Source organism: Eublepharis macularius, chromosome 7 (genome assembly GCF_028583425.1).
Source record: "Eublepharis macularius isolate TG4126 chromosome 7, MPM_Emac_v1.0, whole genome shotgun sequence".
Lineage (NCBI taxonomy): Eukaryota > Metazoa > Chordata > Lepidosauria > Squamata > Eublepharidae > Eublepharis > Eublepharis macularius.
The window spans coordinates 28,152,286-28,175,243 of NC_072796.1; the positions used below are offsets into that span (position 1 = coordinate 28,152,286).

The 22,958-nt window shown below is 44.8% G+C and overlaps 1 pseudogene; it reads left to right on the plus strand.

Annotated features, from left to right (window-relative positions):
- LOC129333899 (G2/mitotic-specific cyclin-B1-like) overlaps positions 1-10,612 on the plus strand; it is a 55,211-nt pseudogene extending 44,599 nt beyond the window's left edge.
- Positions 10,613-22,958: the final 12,346 nt, after the last annotated feature.

The following is a 22,958-nucleotide window of genomic DNA, read 5'->3' on the forward strand; positions in this document are numbered from 1 at the left end:
TCTGCTCAGAAACTGAAGTGCTCCCAAGCCTCTGCTTAGAAGCCAAAATGCTCTCAAGCTCTCTGCCCAAGAACTAAACTCAAAGTGTCCCCAGGCCTCGTGCTCAGAGACAAACGGTTAAACTGTCTCCAAGCCTCGACCAAAAGACTAAATGCGCTCAAGGACTGCCTCTGCAAGTCCCCAAGCAAAAGTGCCCAGGAGTAAATTTACTGTACTCCCAAGCGAGGTGCGCTCAAGAGTTCTAACAACTCCCAAGCAAAAGTGTGCCCAAGAGTCCCACTGACTCCCAAGCGAGGTGCGCTCACGAGTCTGACCTAAAACTCGCAAGCGGAAAGGCGCCCAAGAGTCTAACTTAAAACTCTTAAGCACGGTGCGGCTGGCTGCCGCGGGGCTTCAGGAACCTGGCTTTAGATTCCCAAAGCTAAACTGACCAAACAGACTATCGATCCCTTCACGTTTCCTCCGGAGCGGGGATTGAAGCCTAAGTGCTGGCAGGAACGGGGTATTTGGACGGACTTAGGAGAGACGGGGGAGGGCGGAAGAAAATTTTATATGTGCTGCTTCAGGAAGTATATATATATAGAGCCTACTTCTGGGATCCCACCCACATAGACGCGTTTAGGCGGCCCGGAAGGTGGCCAGGAACTTCACCAGTTCAGAGGTCCTCACCCACAGTACACCGGTTATAACGGCTGGAGGGCCTCGCGGTGCACCACAAAAGGCAAGTAGTCCAAAGCTGGCTGAAGGAGGAAATGGGGAAAAGCCAACCCACAAGATAGAAATGCTCGCTAGAGCCACACACACTCACACTTTTAATTCCCTGAGCTAAATTGCGCTCTTTACACTGAGGTCTGGAAAATTTTCCTCTAAGTCAGTTCGCTGAAGACACGTGTGTCGACTCACGTGTATCCACACGAACTGGGTTATGCCTGCATTCTCCACCAGTAAACTGTTACCAGAACTGCTCTTTATTATAATGGGGAATTAGCTATAGCAGTCTGTAACTTGAGATTAAGCGCGGATCATAACCTATGTATACGGAGGTCCCGATCCCAGACACTCTAGTGAAAAAGAGGCAGACTACAAATAGGTTCAAACACGTGTATTGTCTAACAATGTGGCGTAAGCCTGAACTTGCACAAGCACACAAGAAACACACAAGATCTAGGAAATACAGAGTATGAAATACAGAGACGTTCGCATTAGCTGGTTCCCAACGATGATAGGGGGAATACTCACTTATCCTGAAGCGAAGCAGAGACACAACAGCGAGGGGGGGGTGGCCCAATGCCAGCACTGGAACCACAGACGGACAGCAAGGATGTCTGGATAGGATGGCACGCGCCCCATGCGGTCTGAGAGGCCGGCTTAAATACCCCAAAACGTATCCTGGGGCTGGTGCTGTACTTGGTGGTTCTCACAGATTAAAACAAAGGGTCTAATGGGCTACTAAATGGCTTGGATGGGCCACTTTGGTAATCAGATTGTGATAAGTGACACCTCAGGAAGAGGGGACAAAAGAGGGAGGGGGAAATCCAAGTGGGCTGAAAGGACGTTCCAACGAACAGGGCTTGTCCTGATGTCATCAGCTCTGGAATGCGGAGGTTTCTTTGAGATGCATTCTCTAAGTACTTGGGATGGTCGGCACTTAGTTCTTCTCCGGGGCGGCTCCTAAGATATGCAGAGCGGGGCGAGAGGCTCTCGCTGCGGACGTGGTGTGCCCGCTTTGCCGAAATGGCTTCCCAAAGCAGTCCTCTTCCCGGGGTCTTCTGGGTGCCTGAGAACATGGATGCCAGCTGGGCATAGCTGGGGCTGGTTTGCAGGTTGCCCGGTAGCGAGGGCAAGCTCGGGGACCTACCCGCGGGAGGCTCCAGGCAGGAACTGACCAGGGAGCGCCTAGCCAGGCTCGCTGGAGGTTTCCCCGGCAGGCGCCCGGCTGCTAGCAGCGGCTTGGGCCCATATGAGGCAGGCTTCCATGGAGGCAGGGGGAACAATACTTTAAAACACAGTCCAAGGCAAGGAACAGGCACGGTCCGTGGCAGATGGCAATGCAGGCACGGGGCACACTTGTAACACAGTCCAAACACACACTGGGAATTCCAGATACAGGGCAGGGCAGGGCTGCCCAGAAAGAGAGTCCTTTGTGCAGTTATCCAAACATGGAGTCAGTAAACTACACAGTCTATTACAGCAGCAGGGTAATTGACACGCAGGCAGGAAACTGACATGTGCATTATAACACACACGTGCAAAGCAATCTTTGTGCAGCAGTGAAACAGTAACGCAGGAAACTTTAACACAGTTCATGGCAGGCTTTAAAGCAGGGGAGGGGGCCTACTTGGCAACACCACCTGATTCACTCCTAATATGAGCTCAGTTAAGGTGGAGAGTGGGCATAGCCACCTGCTCCACACCTGATCCCAGCTAGGTGAAGGGGGGTGGGCATTGCCACCTGCTCTGCTCCTAATAATAGCTGGGTTAATGTGGGGGGTGGGCATTGCAACCTGTTCTGCTCCTTATGCCAGTTCTGATAAGGAGGGGTGGGCATTGCCACCTGTTTTTATCCTAATACCAGCTGGGTTAAGGTGGATGGTAGGCATTGCCACCTGCTCCACTCCTAATACCAGCTGATTTAAGGTGGGGGTATGCATTGCCACTTGCTCCGCTCCTAATACCAGCTGAGTTAAGGCATGGGTGGGCATTGCTAACTGCTCCACTCCTGATCACAGCTGGCTTAACAGGGGGAAGGCATTGCCACCTGCTCTGCTCCTAATACCAACTGTGTTAAGGTGAGGGTGGGCATTGCCACCTGCTCCGCTCCTAATGCCTGTTGTGATAAGGCGGAGTGCGCATTGCCACCTGCTTTGCTCCTAATACCAGCTGGGTTAAGTTGGAGGGTGGGCATTGCCACCAGTTCTGCTCCTAATACCAGCTGGGTTAAGGCAGGGGCAGGCATTACCACCTACCCTGCTCGTGATCCCAGCTGGCTGAAGGGGCGGCAGGCATTGCCACCTGCTCTGCTCCTAATACCAACTGTGTTAAGGTGAGGGTGGGCATTGCCACCTGCTCCGCTCCTAATGCCAGTTGTGATAAGGCGGAGTGCGCATTGCCACCTGCTTTGCTCCTAATACCAGCTGGGTTAAGTTGGAGGGTGGGCATTGCCGCCAGTTCTGCTCCTAATACCAGCTGGGTTAAGGCAGGGGCAGGCATTACCACCTACCCTGCTCGTGATCCCAGCTGGCTGAAGGGGCAGCAGGCATTGCCACCTGCTCTACTCCTAATACCACCAATGTTAAGGTGGGGGTGGGCATTGCCACCTTTTCCGATCCTAGTGCTGGTTGTGATAAGGTGGGGTGGGCATTGCCACCTGCTTTGCTCCTAATACCAGCTGGGTTAAGGCAGGAGTGAGCATTGCCACCTGTTACATTCCTAATATCCACTGTGTTAGGGGGGGATGGGCATTGCCACCTTCTCCACTCCTAGTACTAGCTGGGTTAATGTGTGAGGTGGGAATTGCCACCTGCTCCCTCCTAATACCAGCTGGCTGAAGGGGGTGGGCATTGCCACCTGCTCTGCTCCTAATACCTGCTGGGGTAAGGTGGAGTGGGCATTGTCACCTCCTCCACTCTTAATACTGGCTGGGTTAAGGCAGAAAGTGGGTGTATGTACCTACTCTGTTCCTGATCCCATCTGGGTGAAGGGGGGAGGGCATTGCCACCTGCTTCGCTCCTAATATCAGCTGGGTTAAGGCAGAGAATGGAATTGCCACCTGATCCGTTCGTTATACCAGCTGGGTCATGGTGGGTGTGGTGGACATTTCTGCCTGCTCCACTCCAGCTGGCTGAAGGGGGGTGGTCATTGCCACCTGCTCTGGTACTAATGCCAGCTATGTTAAGATAGTGGTGGGCATTGCCACCTGTTCCATTCCTATTACCAAACAAACAAACAATTCCGGGAATATGTATATATCTAACAGTTTTTTATATTTTTATAGTGCAAAAGTGCAAAGTGCAAAATATAGTGCATGATTATATATACAATAATAAATATACAATAAATACAATAAAATATTGATCTCTCTGTCCCAACATGCAATAAATATGGTAAAAATACAGAATTTGATCCTAATGGTTATGAAGTATATTTTTCAAAGGAACAATGTCCATGAATTAATTAAGATGAAAATGTAGCAGCATGCAGGTTTCCTCAGATAGAGCTCCAATGCAGACGTGTGGGAGGCATGAGATGGCAAGCTCCAGTCCAAACTGCAAATAAGTCCAAAAGTGCCGACGGGATTATGCGTGCATATTTATACAATTCCCATTTCGTATAACATACTTCTTCATGGGCACAATAAATATGGACTGTGAACAAAAGTTAAACGTAGTCAATTTATAATTCAACATACATAACAAAACTCTATACATACATTCCATCTACTCACCAGCCCCCACTTCACCGGTAGCTCCAATATTGCTGCTTAGACCATTCTGATTTCATTCAATTTCAAAAAGCATGAATTGACAGACAGAAATCATGCATAGGAAAGGACTCTCTTAACCACAAAACAGTAATTGAATGATTGGCCAATTTACAATGAAACAAGCAACAATTAGATTGCAGCACAGACCTCAACACCACTTAAGTCCTGTTCCGATTTTAAAGAGACAAGTAATATCAATTACACATTCAAGAAGACAATGCAGTCTATATCCCCCAAATGGGTAAGGCAACGCTGGGCATCCATTAACCCAAAAAACACGAGTAATCCACTTCACTATTGAGTCCTCCTGGTGCCAAACTCCGTACTTTAAAGATCCACCTAGACTCTAATTGCAGCAATTTCCTGGGGCCATCCTGAACACCCTCCCGAATCATATCCATAACTGTTACCTTCAGATCTCTTGGGTTATGCTGAAAACTCAAAAAATGTTGGACCAATGGTGCCTCTCTTACCTGATTACGGATTCTCGATATATGTTCCTGCACTCTAGTTTTGAGTGGACGTGTCGTGCTGCCAACATAAATTAAAGGGCACCCGCAGCAAATCGCATATATCACATTGGGAGTCCGACATGTACTAAATCCACCTGGAGCGTCTCGGCGTCCAGGGAACAGATCTTCAAATTTTGTCATCAGGGTACAAACGTTACAATCCCCACACGGGAAATGTCCCCTCGGCACCCGGGGTAGCGGAGCTACATGGTAATTTATGCTGTATAAATTCTGAACAAGTAAGTATGTCCTTAAGACTACGAGTTCTACGGAGACCAATGCTTGGACTCACCTCGCACCCGGGAATATTATCAACAAGGTGCCAATGCTGTCGGACAATGCGGCAAATGGGGGTGGCTAATGTGGTATAGTCAATAGCCCATTTTAAATGTGTGTTCCTATCCGTAACTTTAGGAACCAATAGTTGTTCACGCGGTGTCCTCAGTGCCCGGTACCTAGCCGAAGCAATGGCAGCCAAAGGGTATCCTCTACTAACCAGTGCCTTCCCTAATGCAGTGCCACTTTCCCTGAAATCCGCATTCTGTGATGAATTCCGTTTCAGTCTAAGGTATTGACTAATGGGAATATTGTATTTTAGTCGCTGTGGATGGAACGAAGAGAAATGAAGGTATGAACACCTATCCGTATTTTTCTTAAAGGGACGCACACCTAGTCTCCTCTCACTACATTTGTAAATAGTTACGTCCAAATAGTTAATACATTGACCATTCCCCTGCCAGGTAAATTTAATATCCGTACTGATCGTGTTAATCCATTGGCCAAACAGTTCTGCACTTTCCTTATTTTCCATAATGGCTATGATGTCATCAATATATCGGCGGTAAAACCTAATGGTCGCCTTAAGAGGATTATTAATGTCATTCAATATGTAATCCTTCTCTAGTTGTGACATGAATAAATTGGCGATACTAGGGGCCGCCGCGCACCCCATCGCCACCCCCTTTATCTGGTAATAAAATTCCCCATTAAACTTGAAATAATTACGTTCAAGTATAATGTCCAAAATGTTTAGAAGAAAAGGAGTGGAGGGGCTCTGCTGTGTCCTAGTTAGCAGTGCTGTTTGTACCACGGCCCTGGCCGCCTCGTGGGGAATCGATGTATACAGAGAGGCTACATCAAGAGTCAACAAATAGGCTGAACTAGGTAGCTCCAATTCTTCTATTAAAGAAATAAGGTGCATAGTATCTCGTAAATAAGCCGCCGTTTCCACAACAAGTGGCTGTAGGAAGTTATCTAAAAACTGGGAGAGGGGTTCAAGGACCGAATTGCTCCCCGAAATGATTGGTCTGCCAGGCGGCGGAATGCCCCCTTTATGTATTTTCGGGAGTAAATAAAACACGGGGGTGCGGGGATTCTTATTCTGTAACCCCTCGTGTGTTTTATTATTTATTTCAGATTGGCCTAGACCCTCATCAAGGACTATTTTAATAACCCTCTTAATTTGCGGTAATGGATTCGTGGCGATTTTCTTGTAATCGGTGGTAACCGAGAGTTGTCGAGTCGCCTCCTGAATATAGTGGGCAGTATCTAGGATAACAATACCCCCGCCCTTATCTGCCGATTTAATTACTATTGTGTGGTCATTTTTTAAGGAATTAAGTGCTTGCCATTCCTCTCGGTCCAAATTATACCTCCGGAATCTCCTCTCCCTCTCCAGGTTCTCAATATCACGCAGAACCACTCTCTCAAAACAATCAATGGAGGCATCGGAGACGGGTGGACAAAAGGTAGATCTGGATCTAATTTGCCTATCAAAATCCTGTGCCCTATCAGGGAGGTTGCCAAAAAACTTTCTAAGTTTGATAAGTCTAATAAGTTTGTATACATTCAGTCTGGTGTAGAACTCATAGTAATTAGGGGTGGGTACAAAACCGAGACCTTTGTTCAAAACTCCCCTCTCGGCCTGAGTCAGCGGCCGAGAGGACAGATTGAATACTAGGTCCTCGGCTTGTACGGTCTCTTGGGGCGTGGCGGACCTCTCCCTAAAAAATTACTCCGGGGGCCCCCAGAGGGATAGGAGACATTACGATTACGCAAATATTTAGTACTGGTCCCCTCATCGCCCGAAGTGTCCGTTTCCGAGGGCTCTGTCGTCTCAAATTCAGACCCAGTCTGGAGGTTTTTAGCCCAAGATACTCTTTTGCGGGGTCTGGTAGGGAAATCCTCCTTCCAGGTATAAATCCTACCAGAAGTATAGTCCTTCCTATCACGCTCAAACTTCCTTAGTTTTATTTCCTTGAGCTTTTCTTTACTTTCTGCCACAGAGCGGTCCAGTTCCGCCCTTTTAGCATCAAACTCATCAATAGTTTGTTTTGCTTTCAGTTGTTCCTCTATTCGAGTAATCTCTAATGAAAGCTTATCCGCCTCTACGTTTGATGTTTTAATAAGCAATAACATCCGATCAAACGAACACTTATTGAGAATAGCTGCCCAGCGCTGCTTAAAGTCCTCATCCTCTTGAAACATCCCGGGGGGCTTATGAATACGTAAGCCTCTTGGGATAAACTTGCTGACTGAATAGTCCGTCAAGGAAGCTGCATTAAGCAGCAATCTTTAATAGAAGAATTGGAGCTACCTAGTTCAGCCTATTTGTTGACTCTTGATGTAGCCTCTCTGTATACATCGATTCCCCACGAGGCGGCCAGGGCCGTGGTACAAACAGCACTGCTAACTAGGACACAGCAGAGCCCCTCCACTCCTTTTCTTCTAAACATTTTGGACATTATACTTGAACGTAATTATTTCAAGTTTAATGGGGAATTTTATTACCAGATAAAGGGGGGTGGCGATGGGGTGCGCGGCGGCCCCTAGTATCGCCAATTTATTCATGTCACAACTAGAGAAGGATTACATATTGAATGACATTAATAATCCTCTTAAGGCGACCATTAGGTTTTACCGCCGATATATTGATGACATCATAGCCATTATGGAAAATAAGGAAAGTGCAGAACTGTTTGGCCAATGGATTAACACGATCAGTACGGATATTAAATTTACCTGGCAGGGGAATGGTCAATGTATTAACTATTTGGACGTAACTATTTACAAATGTAGTGAGAGGAGACTAGGTGTGCGTCCCTTTAAGAAAAATACGGATAGGTGTTCATACCTTCATTTCTCTTCGTTCCATCCACAGCGACTAAAATACAATATTCCCATTAGTCAATACCTTAGACTGAAACGGAATTCATCACAGAATGCGGATTTCAGGGAAAGTGGCACTGCATTAGGGAAGGCACTGGTTAGTAGAGGATACCCTTTGGCTGCCATTGCTTCGGCTAGGTACCGGGCACTGAGGACACCGCGTGAACAACTATTGGTTCCTAAAGTTACGGATAGGAACACACATTTAAAATGGGCTATTGACTATACCACATTAGCCACCCCCATTTGCCGCATTGTCCGACAGCATTGGCACCTTGTTGATAATATTCCCGGGTGCGAGGTGAGTCCAAGCATTGGTCTCCGTAGAACTCGTAGTCTTAAGGACATACTTACTTGTTCAGAATTTATACAGCATAAATTACCATGTAGCTCCGCTACCCGGGTGCCGAGGGGACATTTCCCGTGTGGGGATTGTAACGTTTGTACCCTGATGACAAAATTTGAAGATCTGTTCCCTGGACGCCGAGACGCTCCAGGTGGATTCAGTACATGTCGGACTCCCAATGTGATATATGCGATTTGCTGCGGGTGCCCTTTAATTTATGTTGGCAGCACGACACGTCCACTCAAAACTAGAGTGCAGGAACATATATCGAGAATCCGTAATCAGGTAAGAGAGGCACCATTGGTCCAACATTTTTTGAGTTTTCAGCATAACCCAAGAGATCTGAAGGTAACAGTTATTGATATGATTCGGGAGGGTGTTCAGGATGGCCCCAGGAAATTGCTGCAATTAGAGTCTAGGTGGATCTTTAAAGTACGGAGTTTGGCACCAGGAGGACTCAATAGTGAAGTGGATTACTCGTGTTTTTTGGGTTAATGGATGCCCAGCGTTGCCTTACCCATTTGGGGGATATAGACTGCATTGTCTTCTTGAATGTGTAATTGATATTACTTGTCTCTTTAAAATCGGAACAGGACTTAAGTGGTGTTGAGGTCTGTGCTGCAATCTAATTGTTGCTTGTTTCATTGTAAATTGGCCAATCATTCAATTACTGTTTTGTGGTTAAGAGAGTCCTTTCCTATGCATGATTTCTGTCTGTCAATTCATGCTTTTTGAAATTGAATGAAATCAGAATGGTCTAAGCAGCAATATTGGAGCTACCGGTGAAGTGGGGGCTGGTGAGTAGATGGAATGTATGTATAGAGTTTTGTTATGTATGTTGAATTATAAATTGACTACGTTTAACTTTTGTTCACAGTCCATATTTATTGTGCCCATGAAGAAGTATGTTATACGAAACGGGAATTGTATAAATATGCACGCATAATCCCGTCGGCACTTTTGGACTTATTTGCAGTTTGGACTGGAGCTTGCCATCTCATGCCTCCCACACGTCTGCATTGGAGCTCTATCTGAGGAAACCTGCATGCTGCTACATTTTCATCTTAATTAATTCATGGACATTGTTCCTTTGAAAAATATACTTCATAACCATTAGGATCAAATTCTGTATTTTTACCATATTTATTGCATGTTGGGACAGAGAGATCAATATTTTATTGTATTTATTGTATATTTATTATTGTATATATAATCATGCACTATATTTTGCACTTTGCACTTTTGCACTATAAAAATATAAAAAACTGTTAGATATATACATATTCCCGGAATTGTTTGTTTGTTTGGTTTTCTACCATTCCTATTACCAGCTGGCTGAAGTGTTGTGTGCATTGCCCCCTTCTCCGCTCCTAATATCAGCTGGGTTAAGGTTTGGGATCAAGTATATAGTTAGATTACTGCACTGTGCAGGATGCTAGATACGTGTGACTGGTACTCCATGTATGTAACGTGGTCCCCAGAAGCGACCCCAGGAATCCTGATCTGAACAGGGACTGTAGAGTTAGTAATGCCCTGAAAGTCTGCAGCAGAGAAACAGAGGAGAAAGCCTCTCTCTGTTGTTGACAGTCATGTTCTCAACATCCACATGCACGTGATCACCAGGCTGATTAGGGTTGCCAGGTCCCTCGTGTCCCCCGGTGGGGGACTTGGATCCTGGCATCCACCCTACCTTTTTTTTCTTTTTTCAACTTCTCTCGCATGCACCTCGGCGTGTGTGATGACGGTACTTCCGGGACTGGTGTCGCCACATGTGACACCAGTTAGGGTGCTTGTATCCCCTTTCTCCTGGTTGCCACCACTGTAGCTCACTTGCGGCAGCAGCAGCAGAAGCAGCAGCGAGAGTGGCTCGCTGTCGCCAGTGCCACCTGCTGCCACCACTGCTGTGCTGGCGAAAGCGGCCTGCAGTGGCGAGAGCAAGCAGAGGCGGCAGCAGGAAGTGCTGGTGCTGGTGACAGCGAGCTGCTCTCACTGCCACTGCCACTGCCACCCCCACCGCCACTTGCTCTTGCTGCTGTAGGCTGCATTTGTCAGCACTGCAGCTCCTACACCATGAGAGCAAGTGGCCGTGGTGTAAGCTGGTGACGCTGGCAGCAGCAGCGGCATCAAGAGCGGCCCACTCTCACCACCACCATTGCCTGCTCTCACGGTGCGGGAGTGTGTCCCCCACCCAAGGGTGCACCACACCCCCTGGGGAGGGGGCACCCCAGGAAGCATGCCCCCCCGCCAGATGGGTAAGTGGGAGCAGGGTGGGATCGGGAGATCCCCCGCCCCAGGTGGGGGGATGGCAACCCTAAGGCCTATTTACCTTGTTCAAATTCCCTTGATTACATACAACCTTAATTTCTTATTAGAAGTAACAGCTGGTGGTTGCTTTTACCGAGTACAAGAACGTAGTCATCTTATTACCGTAGAGGATTGCGATCGTTTGGATTATTAAATTGACCAACATGTATAAAGCATGTGTGCAGTTCATCCCCAATTGTTTGCAGTTCATCCTCCCCTTGCACTTGCACACTGAGATGCATCTTTGAAATAGCCATCATAGGAGACATTGTATTACCTCCCTTTTATGCCTTCTTAGTTAATGGTATCTATTCAAGAAGAGGTTGCAAGAACCCATGTCACAGGCAGGAGACCAGAAAAGCTCTCTGTAGGCTGCCATCACTCTGGTACAAGTCTCCTTGGGAGGGCCCAGAGCACCCCCCAACTCCTTTTGTTTATTCTTTCCCATTAGGTTTTACTTTATATGTGACCAAAAGAGATGTTAGGACCCAGACAGAATAATAAACAACTTTATTTAACAGATTAATATAACTCGTGTTCAAAACTTTGTAAGCTAAGGACAACAGTAAAGGTTGGTGAACAAACAAAATAACTTAACGTGTCTATCTAGGCTGTTCCTAGCTGTCTCTTGGTGACTGGCTTCAAGTTGACTCACCCCTTCTGGATCAGGGATCCCTTCGTCTGCAGCAGACTCTCCTAAGCAGACTCTCCTACGCTGTCTTCCCTAACAGTGAACACCCTCCCACTTAGGGAAAGGCCTTTTATCCCTTCTCTCAGGCACCATTTCCCTACTTCTCTATTGGTGCATTTCCCCCCTTCAAATTCCCTATTAATCAATCACAGAGCCCAAAGGGGACCTGAGAAATGTAAGCCCTGTAGTCACTTTAGTAAAGGCTTCCTTGTAGCCACTAGGCTTCACTATGTAGGCCCAGGCCTACCATATGTAGGCCCATAGTGGGCCTACCATCCCATTACAAAGGTTAGCTGGGTTCGTGGGTGATTACCTAGGTGGTAAATCAAATACAGAAGTAATAAGTCATAGTTCAGAAATCTCAAACTGATTAGGTGCTATTTAAAATGCAAGGAGGCAGAAGATGAACAATTGTTGTGAGATTGCTGCAAAAAGCCATCTAATTGTGCAACAAAAGAAATATAACAAAGGAAATCTGACATATGTGAAATGTCTTTTAATGTATGCAGATGACTCACTAAAGATCAGCTCCCTGCTTGTGACCAGCGAGCAGGACATGAGCTGAACTAGTATATGTTCAAGTGTAACTAATTTTTGCCTCCAGCAATTAGCATTCAATAAGGTCCAATTAAGCCATCACTGACATTAGCCATTAATTGACCTATCTTTTATGCATTCATGCCCCCCTCTCCCCAGTTCAACCCAGTATTCACACACACCTAGTCTACACGCTAGAATACTCTGTAGCACACAAAAATTCCAGGTAGGGCTGCCAAGTCCCTATATCCTCCCGCTGGATGTCTTTCAGGCATGTGCTGTGCACATGTGTGCTTCAGTGCCTCTGCGTCAATGTCACTCCAGGAAGTGACATCATTGCGCTAGCTGTGGGAGCGCAACTGTGCAGGGCCGATTTGGGCCCCAAATGAAGAGCAGGAGTGCTCTCACAGCCAGCATGACAACGTCATTTTGAAGAGTGATGCTGTCATGCCTGTTGGGAGCATGCAAATGGTGCACAGTCCTGTGGTGCCTGTCGGTGGCGGGCAACCTCTGAGTCTGGGAGCTTGCCACATCCTGCCGATCACTGGGTGATTGGTGGGCATGGGGGCAAACCCTCGTGTGTTTGCCGGGCACCAGCAGGCACCTGGGAACCCTAATTCCAGAGAACATGCTCAAAAGTCGATCAGTTCATAAGTCACTGTGAAAAGGGTTCTCTGAAAGCAAAAGTTTGAAAACCACTGCTACAGCTAATTTTTTTTTTAATATGAAATACCAACTCTAACTATTCCGTCAGTCACTTAAGGGAATCTAAAAGCAAGCATGCCTTTACACTTAAATCAATTTTTATGTGAGATACTATAACACATCCATTGAAAATTACTTTCGGGTTAGAGTCACAATGCTGCTGTGTCTGCAGATTGCGTTGACCAGGCTATTCCCTCCGTCAAGCACAATAAGGCAGCCTTTCATTCTAATGGACATTAGTGCAGAGGGCATTTATGGCACAGGAAATATGGGCAGGAATTTCATTGAAGTACATTCAGTTTGTCCATTGTAACTGTCTGCACAATACTGCTTGGATATGCGCTTCGGCTTAATGTGTTACTTCAAAGGCCACAAAAAGCACAGCATTAGAAGCCCTGTTGTGAACAACTCCCATCAATAAAACTGGTCTGCAGTCTTCTTCCATCTTTCTTCTCATTTCCCTCTTTTAGAAAACCTCCTGTCTTACCATGAGATAAAAAGAAACATTTTTTCCCCATGCATGATGCAAATCTGTCAAACTGTGCCTGAGCTGCAGGCTAACAAAATTTAAGCCAGGCTCTGACTTCTGGAAAATGAGGGCTGTTGTGAGGGCAGGAGCCAAAATTGACTTGACTTCACAACTCCTCCCTCCTCCCCACATGTCCCACTTAACAGAAACCCCTGTATACAGAAAACTTGTTATAATATCTGAGAACTATCACACTTTTTTTGAAAAAGAAAGCTATATGCATGTATTTCCTAGGCATTTTGTTTGGAGGGGATCTGAATGTGTTATAATTCAGAAGCCTTTTAGCATTAACACTCTTGCAGTTGTTTAAATGAGTGCATTTTGGCAGGGGTGGTTTTTCAAAATTCTGCTGCACTGTGATGTGACAAGCTTACCAGTGCTAGATTTCTTTCATCAATGCAATTATTATATTATATTATATTATATTATATTATATTATATTATATTATATTATATTATATTATATTATATTATATTATATTATATTATATTATATTATATTATATGTACACATGAAGAGATATCACTCTGAGCCAGAATAAGATCCTAGACTGGATCTGCCCTGATATGGATAGGTCAGGCACACCCGATCTTGTCAGGTATCGGAAGCTAAACAGGGTCAACCTTAATTGGATGGGAGATCTCCAGAGAAGACCAGTGTCTATGCAGAATCTATGCAGAGGCAGAAAATGAAAAAGCAGTCTCTTGCTTTGAAACAGCAGGGGTTGCTGTAAGTCAGCTATGACTTGATGGCACTTTCCAACACCACCAGACTGGTGCTATCTTCTCTCTCTGACAAAGGAAAAAAAGGGGACTAGGCAGTGTAAAAAGTAGCAGAAACAAAAGTGACACTGCACTAAGATGGAATCAATTAATGAATAGAACAATTGTATACCAAATTATGTATTTATATCTGTGAATAAATCCACTAAGTATTAATTATACTCTAACACAAATGCACACTAGTGATATTACAATTCTGTACAACAAAGTGAACTCAATGAAAACAATACCAATGTCTGTAGAAAAGCACACAACTCACAATATTATATAATACAATGACAACGATACAAAAAAATCCCACTGGTTGGGGCTGCGCTAAACAGTTCATTTACTGTTCAGCCCTATTCATGATTTGGTCCCTTGTGGGAGGTTGAAAGCTATTATTTCAGCATAGCCTCAACCAGTGAGATTTTTTGTTCCTGTTCCTCTCTCTCTGACTCGCACTTTCTTTCCTGAGTCCCAGACAGAAGTCTGTCATAGCCTTGTTACCTAAGATCTTTCTGCAGAAGGTGCTGAGAAGTGAACCTTGAACCTCTGCACACAAAGCAAATGCTCTGCTGCTGAGCTGTGTTCTCTCTTTAGTGCTAAAACCGTGCAGGGGGTCCAAATGATCATCCTTTTAGAAGTCAGTTTTTGGACTTGATGGAGCCATCTATTGGAACTAGTTTTGATCATAGGCATAGTAGCCCAGGCTATCTTGTTCGCATTAGATCTCGGAAGTGAAGCAGGATGGGTTCTGAATAGAAATGGGCATGAACTGGAAAAAAAAAAAAGAACCATGTGGTTCGTGGTTCATCAAATTTCATGAACTATGAACCACAAACTTTCATGAACCTGCCCCTGGTTCATGAACCAGTTCATTTGGTTTGTGAAAACATCACACCCAGGTCAGAAAATCACTTCCAGGTCAGCAGAAGGTCACTTCCGGGCCAGCAGAAGGTCTGCAGGAAGTCCAGCCCCTGTTGCCTAGGACACTGATTGATTGGCACTAGGCTGTCTGCAGTGACAAACCAAAAAACAAACCAAACGAACCAGCCTAAAGTTCGTGCCATTTCGTCAGAAATGGGATCTGATGAACCGCTGGTTCACGAACCATGAACCGGCCTGGTTTGTGCTTAATTTTGTTTCGTATTTCAGTTCATGCCCATCTCTAGTCCTGAATAGGATGGGAGACTGCACAGGATGTCCAGGGTTGCTATGCAGAGGTAGGCAGTGGCAAACCACCTTTGAATGTCTTTTGCCTTGAAAGCCCTACGGGGGCTTCATAAGTCGGCTGCAATTTGACAGTGCTTTACTTTATAGTACACATCAGAGCTTTTGCTCGTCCAAGATTACAGTATGCACCACCAATCATAGACGATCCCACTCGCCTTATCATATGATTTTGGTTTGCTGCTGGGAGGCAGAGCTGGCAGTGCCCAACAGGCAGCTCAGGCTGAAGTGGATGGATTCTCCAAATTGAGCTTGTAACCAAGGTGTGTGTTACTCTAGTTTTTCCATCTCTACTCTTGTTACCCCACTCTTTGCCCAAACCGTGCTCCCAAATTCCCAGCCATTTCTCATTGCTGCCAAAACACAATCCCTCCTCCAAAGGATCTACTCATCCCATGCTGGTTTTTGCAACTGTACTGCAGCAGAAGCCCTTTCTGATGCACCACCTAGTTTAAGCACTCACCCTGTGCCCCTAAGTTTGACTCCTGATGTCCGGTAACTTGTGCCTTTCCTTTAGGAATGAATGGAATTAATTCTTCCAAAGCCATTCACTCGTCTTGCAAATGGGCAAGAGGACTTGAATGAGCCAAGTGCTGAATTCATCCCAAAGTAGTAAACCTTACTGGAGGCTTTAAAAATAATTAATAATCTGGGTGAGTTCATTATCATTTAAGATCTATTTTAGCTCCACAGTTTAATATTCTGTTTTTGTTGCACAGCTATTTAGATAACTGCCATTCATTGATAATAAGTCATTTATTCCTCATTAACTCTTAGGATGGATGTAGATATTCATTACTGCAAGACAACAGACTCATTTAGCTGCATACAGTACTTGATTATGCACTCAGAGCGTTGACTTGAATGCAAATTTTATTCCACATAGGTCTCATTTTGCTTGTTACCCTCTCTAGCAGCTAAGTTATCCATGCCATTAGCTGCTGTGTTAGGTTTTCTCCCCCCGCTTTTTTAAGCTTGGCATTTTATATAACAAACATCATTATACTGATCTATTGACTTTGGAAATTTGCTTAATCTGCAGACCCTGAAAAAGCCAAGATTTTCTACCTAAAGATGTTGCAGCTTAACATTAAAGCAGCAATTGGTAGATTAGTCAAAAAAAGCCGTGGTTGATTAATTGAAGACAGACCACTTGTAATTCATGTGGACCAATCTGAATCCATGGTTGAATGTTCTGAAGGTTGTGTCTGTCTACTGCATTTTAGGTGGTTTTGGTTCAGGTGTGATACTGAAGAAATAGACTGGACACTGCCTTACCTTTTAACTATGAACAGTAGCTGTTGTATGTGAAATAATGTTAACTTACATCTCCTTCAATATTTTAAGAAGATGTCTGAATGAGTTTTTGGCAATACAAGAATGTATTTATATAACTGGTATCAATTAATCAGGTGATTTACCAACTAAATATTTTTTAATTGCTTAACAACTGTAATTAAAATATCCAGTCCCAAAATAAATCTCTTTGCTTCTTAACAATCGCCTATAATCTTAATGTTGTTCCTTTATTTTTAGATTCAGTGTCTATCTGCCATAAAATCAGACACACAATTTTAAAAAAAACAACAACACTTAGCTAAATTAAAGTTTCCCCATACCTGCTTAATCCTAACATTTAATTGCCAGGCCAGAGAAGCAAGTTTTACCGTGCTTCCTGAAACTATACAAGCTAGCAATTTGACAGTCCTTTTAGAATAAGGGAATGCCACTAATATAGTCTTTCTCCTTTCCTTCAAGTTACCAGCTTTTTAAACTGCTCCTTTCAGCTGTCCCTTTGATATCAGTTTGAGTGGCAGCAAATAGTAAGTTATATTATATAACCGCATGCCATGGAAATCTTCACTGCCCATTTTCAAATCTTAAACCTCTATTAAAGGGATAGGCCATTTTTCTTCTGGCCAGTTGGCAACCCTGGTACAAACTCAGCACATATATGTTACATTGAAAAATACATTTATTTGTTTAAATATGTGTGTCCCACTTTTCTCCCTGAAGAATTCCGAAGGCACTGAAAACAGCAAATAAATAAATACAGTATAAACAATCCAAACAACAAAACTTTCAGTGCAATCCTAAACAGAATTACTCTACTCTAGGTCCATTGATTTCAGTGGGCTTATACTGGTGTAACTCTTCTTATGATTGTGGTTTTAGTTTTGAACCAGTCTGGGATTAGAAGCCAGCTCATCTGAGGGCACTAACTTAGTGGCCCATTTAACAATTCTTCGATACTGGAAAGTAGTCAAAAACTCAAGATCCAATACTGTCGGTCGCCAATACTTTAACCAATACTTTAACTTGATGCTATCTAAAGATCTGCAACATCTTATGTTTCTGAATACCACTCTCGCAAGATACTCCATTCTGGACGATCTTCTAGGAACATCAACTGAAAACTTGCAACTTAGGGCCAAGCTACACATGATGAAAGACATTTGCCTGGCAAGTGGATTGAGTGGAGGGCAAGTGAACAGGGAGAAATACACTTGCCATTCAAGTGTCATTTGTCACTTGTAGCTTGGCCCTTAGAAACTGGATATATGACTTCAATGCCCAACTAGATTGCTCCTTAATCTTAAAATCAAAAGCAGCTCCGTGGTTTAAACTAATGAAACTGGACCATATTAGAACCTCCTACCTAGTTAACATCCCTAACTTCTCACTCAGAGTGTCCCTCACTTCCTTGAGGTTCCAATCAATGCCAATGGCACTTCTTGAGGGTTGTTTCAATCAAACACTAAGGGACCAATGCTTATGCATCTGTAACTCCCGAGCAGAGATTGGCACGAATCTAAATACGACCCCAAAAAAACCCACGAACCAAGCCGGTTCGGGGTTCGCAAACCAGGGTTCGTGGAAGCTCCTTTCCATGTTGGTTCATTGGGTCGTATTTACAGGGGCAGTTTAAATGGCCATTTACCCAGGGAAATGACCATTTAAACTGCCCTTTTAAGGGCCCTGCCAGAGCAGGTCCCTTTAACTATCCCCCCTGCCGCCTGCCAGCTGATAGTTTAAAGAGACTTGCCATGGCAGGGCCCTTTAAACTGCCCAAACCCCAGCCCCCCTACCCCCTCAGCCCCCAGCCCCACACTTAACTTATCCTGCAGTATAGTGTCCTTCCTCTCCTCCCAGGAGGAGCGGGCAGGTCATTTTCGGCCTCTTCTGCCACCCTGGGGGCCTGCAGGGCAATGGAAGAGGCTGAAAATGGCCTTTCTGCTCTTCAAATGGCTGCTGCGGCAGCCATTTGAGGGGCAGGGAAGCCAAAAACAGTCTTCCCCCCCCCCCCGGGAGGAGAGAAAGGATGCTACACTGCAGGATAAGGTGTCATGCTGGGGCTGGGGGTGGGGGTAGGGGGATCTGGGGTCTGAGCAGTTTAAAGGGGCCTGCCACTGGCATGTCCCTTTAAACTATGCATCTGTTACTCCCGAGTACCTGAGGACTTTGCTCACTATATTATTTTCTGCCCATTCCACTCTAGCCCAAGGGCCAAATTTTTGGCAGGAATTCCATCTGGACTGCTGTCATACCCAATGGGGGAGAAAATCTCATTTCTGTTATCTGGCATAGACACTTACGTGTCCTATAGAGTTTCTTAGTTTGCCATCACTGCAAAGAACATACACTCCAAGGTGGTAAAGTGAAGGAAGGTTACCTAGACAATTGTTCTTTTTATTCTTATTGTAGTGAGTTTATAGCTATATTTTAAAACTGGTTCCTGGCTCTACATCCTATTCTTTGTGTACTTATTGATTTATAGTTTGAACACAATTTATATCCCTCACTGTTGATGGTAATGTATATTTGTAACAGCCAAAGGCGATATACAATAAACTGAACTTGATGAACTTGACACTAACTTAGTGGACCTTAACAGTTATGATGGGCAAAGTAAGTTGGTGGTCTCTGAGCAGTTAGAGCCCAGACAAAGGGCTTTATAGATCAAAATTGACACCTTGAATTGTCCTCAGAAGACATACAAAGACAGTGAAGATTCTGTCTTCAGCCCAGCCCAGCGAGGAAGTCCTGCATATTCTTGATTCCAAATAACTTTATACTGGGCCATGTGCATTTAAAAACTATTCTTTAATATAATGCTATGGATAACAATGGAGGAACACTATGACTAGAGATGGGCACGATCCGCATTACGAATGAAAAAAACCCACGATAATGGTGATCACGCGATCGTGAACTGGCAGATCGTGATCGTCCGCAGCCAACGATCCAGCGGTTGGGAGAGGCCTGGATCGGGGCAAGCAGGCTCGGATCGGGGATCCAGACACTCAGGCGCCAGCAATCTATTCCCCTGGCAACAGAGCCAGGGAATGCCTGAGCTCTGTTTGCCCTCCTTCTGTCGCCCTGGAAACCCGAATGGAAGCCCAGCTTTCCTTGATCAGCAGGGCTTCCTTCCAACCACAGAGCAGCAAAGCAGTGACAAGTTGGGAGAAGACACCCAGGGAAGGGAGGGCGAAGGGGGTGTTCTGTAGCCATGGGCACTCCAATCTCATCCCTGCAAACCCTGATAGGCAGCTCTGATGGCCAAACACAGATGACTGGCCAGACCCCCCCCCCCCGCCCCCTGAGGGGTGGCAGCTCGTTGCCGCCAGGCCCGGCGGCCGCTGCCACCACCCACCTTCCCACATAGCTGGGAATAGCAGTGTGCCCTGCTTTGGCCTCCACACTCCATGATCCATGATCCACAGCTCGGGAATGGGAGATGATCAGTGTGGATAGCTAATTTGGGCTCGCCGCCGGCGCCAATCCACAATCAGCTGGATCGTTAATTTTTTTTGGGATTGTGCCCATCTCTAATTATGACTATAGAAAGGAAAGCTAAGCCTTGACTCTTATTCCAAAACAGTTTCTAATTGAAACAACTTAATCTGGGCTAGACAACCTCAAATAAAAGCAAGAAGCCAGGGAAATATAACAATGTCTTTGACTTATAAAACTGTGACTTATAAAACTGTATAACTCGGATGAAAACTAGCTTGAACTTAACAGTCGTATTTCATTTTCTTCGAATGATGATCATTTTTTTTTCTGCTGACAGGAAAAAATATGCTTGCTTCAAACATTAAAGAACATATTTTATTTATAGCTGTGCGGGCTTGAAATTCTTCATCTTAAATCCACACTGAACTTTAGGAAAACCTTTAAAAACTCAATTACATTTAGGAGAGGTGTTGCTGCAGCCTTTCGAACTCAAACCTTCTAATACTGTAAAATAAGAGCACTTGATCTGACAGGCTTAATATGGGTGTTAAAGAGGTGCTTTTCCTTAGTTATTCAAGGCTGATTTCCTTTGTTATCCAAGGCTAACATCTACCTCAATCTTTTTTTGCTGGGTCATTTATCACATTGGTTTAACACACAACCACCCAGCATGCAGAATCCATGTGTGGATGAGTAAATCTCTGGCTCATGCCTGCCCTATGTGATGTGAGCTGACACCTACGCACATGCATCCATGCATAGATGTGACTGATCTAAGCAAAAGGAGTATATGAATACCGTGGTTAGAGTGTACATGTTCTTTTTAAAAAAATCTGTTTTATGACATGGGGGAAAAGGAAATGGAATGCTGTTATAGGTCTGGGGAGGAATGAAATGATGGAAATGAGTAAAATGTAGGATGTGTGATACTCATGATGACATATGTATATGGGGAAGGGGTATGCTTCATAGTCATTGCATGTGGATGTCACCATCTGGCATAGGGTTTCAGGAATGAAGGCCAAAGTTGTTCTAAATCTCTACCACTAAGCAAGATTTTTATTTTCATTTATACATACAGTATACTCTAGGTGCATTCTTTTACAGCAGAAATTCCTTGTTCTTCCTGTGATGAAGAATGAAATATTCTACTACTTGAAACAAAGCCTGTTGTGTGTGTGTGTGTGTGTGTGTGTGGAAATACAACAGGCTCTAGAAAGGGGAGATTGGGCAGGCAGGCATTCCCTCCTCCTCCATCACAGATCCCGGCTGTGTTAAGGTGGGAGGTGGGCACTGCTTCTAATACTAGCTGGGTTAAGGTGGAGAGTGGGCACATCTACCTGCTCCCCTCCTGATCCCAGCTGGGTGAAGGGGAGGAGGGCATTGCAATCTGCTCCACTCCTAATATCAGCTGGGTTAAAGCAGGGGGCATGCATTGCTACCTGTTCTGCTCCTAATACCAGCTGGGTTAAGGCAGAGGGTGAGCATTGCCTCCTGCTCTATTCCTAATACCAGCTGGTTAAGGGGGTGGCTATTGCCACCTGCTCCAGTACTAATACCGGGTGGGTTAAGGTGGTGGTGGGCATGGCCACCTGTTCCACTTCTAATACCAGCTAGCTGAAGGGGGCGGGCATTGCCACCTGCTCCTTTCATAATATCAGCTGGATTAAGGTGCTAGGTGGGCATTGCCACCTGCTTCACACCTAATACTAGCTGGGTTAAGGTGCGGGGAGGGCATTGCCACCTGCTCTGCTCCTGTTCCCTGCCTGGGCTTCCCACCACAGCATGTTTTCTGGAGTGACATGGTGAGTTACTTGGGCTTTCCTCTGCAGCCTGGTTGTGCACCAGGGTATAAAGTGAGTTGTCTGAAACACACGTACTCAATTATATAGTAAGATGAGCAGCAGCACACGTCATCAAGGAAACATCAATTTCTCTTTTGAACATTTCTCACATTTTGAGTCTGTAAACACCAACTCAATTGAGTGTAAAGATATGTATTGTGGTTAGACCACAGTAATGTAGTAATTAACTTCTGACCTAAAACCAAAGCATCACAGAGCACAACTAAAACAGGGGAACTAGGAGTCGCTTGTCCTCATATTCTACTCATAGTAAAGTGGTATGTAAAAGCCCAGTGATTCTTCTTCTTTTTTGCCCGGTGATTATTCTGATATTTTACTGCATGTAGACTCTTCATGTCTTGGATCTCTTTGTACATTTAAATGTTTTTTCCTAGTAAATAGTTATCAGTGCCTGATTACATTCATCAGTTTAAACATATTAAGTCTAGCAGAATGCCTGATTATTAGAGATGGGTACAAACCAGAAAAAATCTGAACTATGCAGTTCATGGTTTGCCATGTTTCACAAACCACAAACCATGAACTTTCATGAACCTGCCCTGGTCTGTGAACCAGTTCATGAAGAAGTCACTTCCAGGTCATCAGAAGGTCTGCAGAAAGCCCATCTCCTGCATTGCCTAGGAAACTGATTGATTGGTGCCAGGCTGTCTGCAGTGATGAACAAAAATATGAACCGAACAAACCAAGCTAAAATTCATCATGGTTCGTGAGAAATGAACTCCCACGAACCGCCGCTTCACGAACCACCTTGGTTCGTGACTAACTTCAGTTTGTATTTCTATTCATGCCAGCCTCTACTAATTATAAATGCCCACATATTATTAACACAGCAGACGTATCGGAGCATGTTTAGAGAGAGACATGATACAAAAGCACAGCTGAGAGTATTTCTTTACTTTCACTCTGAGTTCACTATCATAGCAGATGTTCGCTCATCAGTCACTCTCTTTTTCCTGACACTGTAATAGCTTCCTTGAACAGCACTGGATGATCATGTCAGACTTTTGAAAAGCAAAAAAGAGTAATTAAGGCACCAGAAATTCCTGGATTTCTGAATTTCTTGGTGATCTCCAAGCTCCAATCTAC